Source organism: Octopus sinensis, linkage group LG2 (assembly GCF_006345805.1).
Source record: "Octopus sinensis linkage group LG2, ASM634580v1, whole genome shotgun sequence".
NCBI lineage: Eukaryota > Metazoa > Mollusca > Cephalopoda > Octopoda > Octopodidae > Octopus > Octopus sinensis.
The window spans coordinates 204,132,566-204,142,764 of NC_042998.1; the positions used below are offsets into that span (position 1 = coordinate 204,132,566).

The following is a 10,199-nucleotide window of genomic DNA, read 5'->3' on the forward strand; positions in this document are numbered from 1 at the left end:
CTGTGGCCATGCTGAAGCACCACATTTATTCAAAGAAACCGACCCCATGACTTAGTCTTTGTAAGCCTGGAACTTATTGTATCGGTCACTTTTACCCAACCGCTAAGATACGGGGACGTAAACACACCAGCATCGGTTGTCGAGCGATGGTGGGGGGACACACCAGAAATACAATACATACATACAGTTTCCGTCTACCAAATCCACTCACAAGGCTTTGGTCGACCCGGGACTACAGTAGAAGAGACTTACCCAAGGTGCCACGCAGTGGGACTGAGCCCGGAACCATATGGTTGAGAAGCAAGCTTCTTACCACACAGCCACACTGCGGCTATATATACATATATATACTATTATGTAAGATATCTTTATATATGGAGGCGGGGCTCTTTAATAGCAGTTTGCCTCGAAGTGAATTCAGGTATAAATAATACCGTATAATACATGAGTAAAAAAAAGACATTGAGTGGTAAAATGGTGGAAAACTGCACATACGCTGAGCCAGACGAGCGTGCAACTAATTATACTTATTAAAGCATTCTAAATGTAAACCTACTTTCTTGCCGTTAAGGATAAAACGTTTAATTTGATGGATGAAAGCTGGAGGGGTCGCTTTGGTGTAATCGTTTGTTTGCCTCTCCTTGTATTACAGATGTCTGATTCGGGTCCTGTGCCCAGCTCTCCGTCTGTTTTTTTTCTTTCTATCCAACGGACTTTTATCCTAAGCTGTTATTTATAAATGTATTTACTTAGAGACATGCCATTAATAAACAATTCTTTACAGAGTTCTCCTTGTTTCTACACTTGCATTGTGCGCGTGCGCGTTTGTTTGTGTACATATGTAGGTATATGAATATATATATATATATATATATATATATTTATATATACATGTATATATATATATATATATATATTATATATATTATATATATATATATACACATGTATATATATATATATATATGTGTGTGTGTGTGTGTGTGTATGTATCATACATACTTGAATACATACATCCTTACATACATACAAATATATATATACATACATATGCATGTTGAAGCCACTCGACAAAATACATGTCACTGTCAAGGATGTAAAGTTGTTTGTTGTTGTTGCTGCTGCTGCTGCTGTTGTTGTTTGACACGCTAGTTTCGACACCAAGTCGCTGAAGTTTCTCCATCTCGTGTATTTTGCGTTTAATTTGAATTTATTCCACGAAACAAAAACCGCCATTTACTGTTTTAACAATTTCAATTTCTAAATTCTGGGAACGTTTTATGTATTTGGACAGAATTGTGAAAAATTCGAATAGTTTCGAAGAATTTAGCTCAACGTTTTCTATTTTCGTTCTTCGAGAAGTGAAGTTTGTCAAGGTTAGCACATAAAGAATTGATTCTACAAGCGAATGCGTCAGTAAAGTTGGAATGAAATACGAGTAGAGTAACTGGAAATCTGAAAGAAAATGATTTCTTTCTTGTCTTAGGAGAACAGGAACAACAAATTGAATGGTCGATGGTTCGAATTCTTTTGCCAGTAAGGAATAATAGTTTGTAATAACCAAGCTACCAACATTCGTTAACCCTAAGTTCACCCCCCCCCCTATAAGTAGATACCATCAGCTCATATAATTCACCGTTGCTGTAAGCATTGACAGCTCTGTAGATATTAATGTCTAACAGTGTCACAAGTTACGAATTATTTCGTGGAGTATAGTCTTGAACCTCTGGCATTGGTGGCACCATCTATCATTAGAAAGAAAATCTATAAGGTGCCAAGAAGGATTATGTAAAAACAATCTCCCTGAAATATAAGAGAAACGCCACGGAAAATTGATAAAAGATTTAGTGGAGATGTTAACACCTCTACTGAAAAGAACCTCTCCATCCATATTTTACCAACATGCTCAAAATATAGACTCAGTGTAGATATGATTGCACATACACTTTTTTATATCAGAGAAAGAGTTACAGCAAGTAACTGAATCAGTTTACATACAAAGATCTGATGCCTGTCTGAACCGCGTAAAACAATGCGTGGCACATATAAGAAGTGCACATATCATCTCACAGATATCTATTTGTGTATGCATATATGTATACACAAAGGCGGCGAGCTGGCAGAAACGTTAGCACGCCGGGCGAAATGCGTAGCCGTATTTCGTCTGCTGTTACGTCCTGAGTTCAAATTCCGCCGAGGTCGACTTTGCCTTTCATCCTTTCGGGGTCGATTAAATAAGTACCAGTTACCCACTGGGGTCGATGTAATCGACTTAATCCGTTTGTCTGTCCTTGTTTGTCCCCTCTGTGTTTAGCCCCTTGTGGGAAGTAAAGAAATAATATATGTATACATGTATATATTATATATACATATATATGTGTTTGTTTGTGTGTATAAAACGTAATGTCTTACAGTATCTCCTTTACAATAACTTCTGCCAAGGCACGTCACCTGTTCAAGTGTGTGTGTGGTGTGTGTGTGTGTGTGTGTGTGTGTGTGCGTGCAAGCATGTGTGTGAGGGTGTTATTGATTCTGGACATATGAACTCGGAGCTGAGAAAACTAATAAGGAGAGTACAGGAGGCGGTCGAAAAAGCCAGCTTCTATATGTGGCTGAAGCGGGAAGACCAAAAATGGCTTGAAAGTCGTAACATGCCGGCAGGAAATAACATCACTAGGTGAGACAAGCTGACACTGAATTAGCTTCGCTGACTGACAGATGATGGTATCGTTTAGAGAATGCGTGTGCTGAGACTACGCGCCTTCATTGGTCAGTAAAAGTTGAGATAGTGTCACATGAGAACTTGCTGGGGCTGCCTGCTGGAGCCTAGCAGCAGGTATTTAAAGGGAAAAAAATTGACAAGACAGTCAGTCACCCGCTGACACTCGTTGACACTACATCGAAGAGGCCAGGGAACAGAAGAAAGAAGACATGCACCCAACACCAGAGCTGAAGACAGCTCCGAAAGGCGGGGCCCCACCACGTCAAAACGGCTGAGGAGTAGGGGTCGAAACCGGACGTGGTTCCTCCTGATGATGTCTTGAGCTAACTGGATCCTATAAAGGAGCTGTTGAGGTAGCAGACCACGAAACACGGTTGAAATTCCTCAGATTAAAAATTTTAAAAAGATATCGTGATTAAATGTAAAATATCTTGAGACTAACAGAAGAATAAAACAAGAGAACTGACCGAGGCAACGCACGTCGAGTGACAAAGGCAATGGTTTTAAACAAAGGCCTGAGAATTCCGTGCTTGGAAAGACGAGCCAGCAATTTTGAGCATTTGCAGAGGAATTGTGTCAGTAAATAGGCCAGAGAAGTGCGAACAACTTTTTGACACCAAACCAAACAAATGAAATTGAATATAAGAGTTTTTGTGTCGTCTTCTTAAATTACTGGGTTTTTATTTTCGTTTTATTTCACCAAATGGATGCTTCAACTTCAATGCAAGGCCTCACAACAAATCACTTGGCAAAGTACAACTGCGCTGCGATGTATGTATATATATATATATATATATGACATGCGTGTATGCATATGTGTGTGTGTGTAAGTGTGTATTTATGTATATATAGTCTTTTATTCTCGTATCCTTTTACTTGTTTCAGTCATTTGTCTGTGGCCATCGACCCCGGGACTTATTCTTTGTAATCCTGGTACTTATTCTATCGGTCTCTTTGTTATTTATGTTTTGGTTTATTTTATCACTGTTTGAGTTGCATAATAGTGGTTTTATCTCTAATTTAATTTAATATATATATATATATATATACTTTATTTAAAGCAGCAGAAAATTCAACAAAACCTGTTACTCTGAGTTTCCCGTTGCCGTTCGTCGGACAGTTTTTGCTAGAATGGAAACCGATATGTCAATTCTATCCAGACTATTACAAACGCTACACCTTAAAAATATGGACTTGTTGATTGGCCCTTTATGTGTTTACTCCGCTATTATTATATAGATATATATATATATATATTATTTAAATTCAGTGATAAAAAAATTATACAGATGGAGGTCATGCTGCCATGTCTTATGATAATAAAATTAACCTCTCTGTCTATATATCTACCCTCTTTGTAATGTTGCCAAATGAAATAAGATAAGAATGTGCATTGTCCGTTTAATTAAAAAATTCTATATTGTGCTGAAGATTGCTCGACATTTTAAAACTGATGTAATATTTATAGTATTTAATAAAATGAAGTAGCATGAAACGATTATACTACACTACCTTGGATATCCTTGTTGCTTATTTTGAGTGTATATATATATATATATATATATATATATATATAAACGGCGTGCTTCTTTCAGTTTCCGTCTACCAAATCCTCTCAAAAGTCTTTGGTCGACCCATGGCTATAGTAGAAGGCACTTACTCAACCTGCCACACAGTGGGATTGAACGCGGAATCATGTGGTTGGGAAGCAAAATCCCAATCTTAAATATGTTGAGAAATATTTGAACCTGTAAAAGGCTTTGGTCATGAAGAAAGAATTATCCTAAAAGACTAATGAATGTCAAAACACTAGTTCTTTCCTTCCATGGCAAGCTGCAGTGAAAACCATTTTACGTGTTCAAATGCCTTCCAACTCAATGGTCCATGAATGTGTGTGTGTACGTGTGTGTATGTATGTGTATGTGTGTATGTGTATATTTGTGTGTGTGCGCGCGCGCGTGTACAGTCCACTCGGCTGCAAATGGGTAGCCCTGTAACGGGAGTGTCGGCCTGGTCCACCTAGTCAGCAGCGTGGCTTCATCCGAAAACTACACCAATGCGAGAAAGCGCATCGTTGTTACTAGCGTTTATAATAGCAACCGATAGTTTGGTCCACACACACACAGACACACACACACATATATTCTTTTATTCTTTTACTTGTTTCAGTCATTTGACTTCGGCCATGCTGGAGCACCACCTTAAAGGGCATTTTAGTCGAAGAAATCGACCCCAGGACTTATACTTTGTAAGCCTAGTACTTAGTCTATCGGACTCTTTTGCCGAACTGCTAGAACACAGAGACGTAAACACACCAACATCGGTTGACAGGTGATTTGGGGGGGACAAACACAAGTACACGCACACATGTATATACATATACGATGGGCTTCTTTCAGTTTCCGCCTACCAAATCCACTCACAACGCTTTGTTCGGGCCGAGAAAGTACGTGCCCAAGGTACCACGCAGTGGGAATGAACCCTGAACCATGTCAGGAAGCAAGCTTGTTACCACACAGCCACGTTGTCATAGGAACGGATTAAATGCAATAAAGCCAGAAACAATTAAAGCTACCGGCACATCTTGTGTCTCCCTATCAAAACGAAATTCCATCGTTCACCCTAAGGAATAAACATTTGAGGTATCTCCTCAATATATATGTGTGTGAGTGTGTGTGTGTGTGTGTGTGTGTGTGAGAGTGTGTGAGTGTGTGAAAGTGTGTGTGGGTGTGTGTATCTCCCCCCTCTCTCTCTCTCTGTCTTTTATGTGCGTGATTTTATGTTCACAAATAACTGAAGAGAGGAGAGATGTGTTTGTGTTATGAAGAGGATGAGAAAATATTTCACAAGGCTTTCACTTCACACCGACGTGGTTCCGGTTTCGATCCACACAGAGCGACACCTACGAATGACATGTGTAACCAGGACGGAAAGAGAGGAGGAGAGAGAGAGAGAGAGAGAGAGAGAGAGAGAGGGAGAGAGAGAGAGAGAGATCTGAACGACCGAAACAATGTTCGCTGTTCCAAGCAGTAACAATGTCTGTCTTACGTGTATCGTAATGAGATGTTTCTCGAAAATTACGCAGTTAATGAGGAGGCGGGCATTCATGCAAATAAGTATGTCACGTGCGTCTGTGTTGAAGTCCAGGTGGCCCCCACAACTGAAGCCAAGGGTTTTCCCATGCCTTTAGAGGTGAATCTGGTCGATGGGAACTGTGCGGGAGCTCACTGGACATGTGCACATACATAACTTCACGCACACATACATACATACATACATACATACATACATACATACATACATACATACATACACACATACATACACACATACATACACACATACATACATACATACATACATACATACATACATACACACATACATACATACATACATACATACATACATACATACATACATAGATACACACATACATACACACATACATACATACATACACACATACATACATACATACATACATACATACATACAAACATACATACATGCATACATACATACACACATACATACATACATATATACATACATACACACATGCATACATACATACATACATACATGCATACACACATACACACATACATGCATACATACATACACACATACATACATACATACATACACACATACATACATACATACATACATACACACATACATACATACATACATACATACATACATACATTCATACATACATACATACATGCATACATACATACATACATACATACATACATACATACATGCATACATGCATACATACATACATACATACAGACAGACAGACAGACAGACAGACAGACGGACGGACGGATGGATGGATAGATAGATAGATAGATGGATGGATGGATGGATGGATGGATGGACGGACAGATAGATAGATAGATAGATAGATAGATAGATAGATAGATAGATAGATAGATAGATAATGAGAAGCGATTCTTACTATTCCAGCAATTCAGGCGTGACTGTGTGGTAAGAAGTTTACCTCCCAACCACATGGACCAGGGTTCAGTCCCACTGCCTGATACCTTGGGCAAGTGTCTTTTACTATAACCTCAGTCAAATCAAAACCTTTGGAGCGAATTTGGTAGATGGAAACGAAAAGAAACTATAAATATTTTACTGGAACACAAACGTGTTCTGCAAAACTGTTTGCGTTCGTAGATTCATGACCACAACTGATGGCTTTGTTGTTACAAGTCTAAAAAGGCCAAATTCGAATTTCGCTTATTTCTCGCTGACAATATTTCTGGTTGTGTTCGTATGAAAGCAACCACTTTCCAGAAACTGAGTTGTGTTCCAGTTAAATATATACTGTATTTTATTATACATGTAAGTGTGTGTGGAGGTACAATGGCCAAGTGGTTAGGGCAGCGGACTTGCGGTTGTAGGATAACGGTTTTGATTCCCAGATCGGGGGTTGTGAGTGTTTATTGAGCGAAAACACCTAAATCTTCACAAAGCTCCGTCAGGTGAGGTGGTGGCGAACCCTGCTGTATTCTTTCACCACAACTTTCTCTCACACTTTCTTCCTGCTTCTGTTGTACCTGTATTTCAAAGGGCCAGCCTTGTCACACTCTGTGTCACGCTGAATTCTCCCCGATAACTACGTTAAGGGTACACATGTCTGTGGTGTGCTCAGCCACTTGCACGTTAATTTCATGAGCAGGCTGTTCCGTTGGGAACCCTCATGACATGACATGCATAAGATCTGGTCATCGAATCTAAGTAGAGACTTCAAACTTGAAATCTTCAAAGCCACAGTGGAACCAATTCTACTCTATGGCTCAGAAACCTGGACGTTATCAAAGAAGCTTGAGAGGCGGTTGGATGGAACCTACACTCGCCTCCTTATGAGAGCTCAAAATCTCTCGTGGAAGCGCCATCCAACCAAAATGCAAATATATGGGAAACTACCACCTGTGTCATCTCTTGTGAAAGGTAAGAGAGTCCAGTTTGCTGGACATTGTTGTAGAGCTGAAAAAGAGGTAATTTCTACTCTTCTCCTCTGGAAGCCATCTACTCGCAATACTAGAGGGCGCACACTCTCCTACCCTGATGTAATCTCCAGGGATACAGACATCCAGCAACAGGACCTCCGTAATGCCATGATGGACCGTGAAGTCTGGCGTAGCATGGTAAATTCCATTGTCTCGACCACGGTCGAACAATGATGATGATGATGGGAACCCTCGTCGTCGTAACCGACGGAGTGCCACAAGGCCAAATTCGAATTTCGCTTATTTCTCGCTGACAATATTTCAGGTTGTGTTCGTATGAAAGCAACCACTTTCCAGAAACTGAGTTGTGTTCCAGTTAAATATATTCTGTATTTTATTATACATGTAAGTGTGTGTGTGCGTGGGTGTATTTTTATTTAGTTTTTGTTCACTTAATTTATGTATGTTAACTGTTATCGCTCAAATTTATGGAGCATTTTTGTGGATTCCTGCTTTAAGATGCACTTCTTAAGAAATACTTATACACACCCACACAAATGTGTGTGAGTGTGTGCGTGTGTGTTGCCTAAGCATGTTGGAAATATGTAACCAACATTGACTAATGTACTAACCTGTGCCTTCGTGTTGAGTGATTATTTGTGTGCATACGTGCGGGAGTGTATCTGCTGGAATGTGTATATGGATGCATGTGTATATGTGTGTGTGTATGGACGCATGTGTATGTGTGTGTGTGTGCACGTACATACATGCGCATGTATAGATAGGTACATACATGAAACTGAATAGATGTTTACACCAAGCACGCGCACGCGTATTTATTCAAAAGAAATAAACATAGAGTAAAAAATCTGCCTGCTACTCGTATGACGTTCTCCATTTCTGGCTTCTCCCATTCTGGCTTTTACGGCAAATCAACCACACGATTAATTGTTGTATATAAAATGAGTAATGCTTTCTGTTCGACAACCATCGTACATACATCCAGCCGGACGTAGTGACATTGAATAACGATCACGGTTCTGTAATCTGTCTTTTCCGTCCATTCCACAGATTCACGAAACTGCAGAGTATCGCCCACCCGTAAAAACAGAGGAATAAGGCAAAAGGCGGGCTGTACCGGGACGATTACGCTCAAATAACTTCAAATCAAATCTTGGTATGACTGAAGATATCTTTAAATTTAAATTCCCACGTTACTTAATTACTGTTGAAAATGAAAGTGGATCGAGTTAGAATTATTTTTTTTTTAAATCCTTCTTGACGAATCAAAACTCTGTAGCGTAAGAACAAGGAGTTGGTGGCGTTCACCATAATTTATAATTCTAACCGATAATTGCAATCATAGCTTCCACTAAGTTACGCTGGTGTACGAATGCAAAACATTGCTGCCTATGACTTAGCCACCCCCACCCCCACTCTCAATGAATCTGGATGTGCATGTTAATATGTAGAAACCAGTTTGAGTCGGGATTATGTGGATTAAATGATGTGAAAGTAATGAACGACTGATTTCTTAAACGGGTTTCTTCGCGATTAATACGTCGACCGGAGCCACTGCACGAATTATGAAGTATTCAACCAAGAGCTGAAATAAACCAATTCACAATGGGAGTAATTATTGGTTGGAATAACATAAAAATATTCAGTGAGCAGCAACAAATTTATCAAACCGAAAAACATTGATGGAGAAGATAATGTTTGTTACTCCCACGACTTGTTCAAGATTCTGTCCAAAGATTCATGGCCACATAGAAAATAGTCTTAACTTTCAGAAACCATGAGCCGTTCGTTGAGTGCACAAACCACATTGTTTTAAGTGAAAACAGTGATATTTATTATGGCTTATTAATAGTAGAGATATCTACGGATATTTTAGTTAGAGGAAATAAATATTTTTATTTTATTTTTTACTAGTTACACTCATTAGACTACGGTCATACTGGGGCACTGCCTTGAGAAATTTTTAGTTGAACGAAACATGTTAAGATTGTACACTTTACATCTGTATAAAGTGTGGTTGTTGTTTGTTGAGCGAAGCGGTCTTCGTCCCAGAACTCGCAAGATCGTGCCTCTGTAGTGGGAGGAGTCCGAAACGTAGTCCTTTGCTATTCGTAAGACCCGCAGAAGAGAAAGCAGGTCAACCCCCCGACACCGACAGCATCGACGGATGGATAAATGCGCATCCAGGCTCCGCGGTTGCGTAGGAAGTCGGGGACAAGAAACAGGAAGAAAGAGTGAGAGAAAGTTGGAGCGAAAGAGTACAACAGGGGTCGCCACCACCCCCTACCGGAGCATCGTGGAGCTTTAGGTGTTTTCGCTCAATAAACACACACAACGCCCGGTCTGAGAATCGAAACCGCGATCCTCCGACCGCGAGTCTGCTACCCTAACCACTGGGCCATTGCGCCTCCACTGTAGATGTTGTATTTGTTACATTATCTTTGTGACGATATTATGTCGACGTTTATTGCAATTAAATCAAT

At 39.8% G+C, this 10,199-nt stretch overlaps 1 long non-coding RNA gene across 1 annotated transcript; it reads left to right on the forward strand.

Moving 5' to 3' along the window:
• Window positions 1–1,106: 1,106 nt before the first annotated feature.
• LOC118762378 lies at window positions 1,107–9,920 on the forward strand. Its single transcript, XR_004998122.1, has 3 exons — window positions 1,107–1,132; window positions 4,480–4,485; window positions 9,729–9,920. It is a non-coding gene; the product is annotated as an uncharacterized LOC118762378 (long non-coding RNA).
• The last annotated feature ends 279 nt before the right edge of the window (window positions 9,921–10,199 follow it).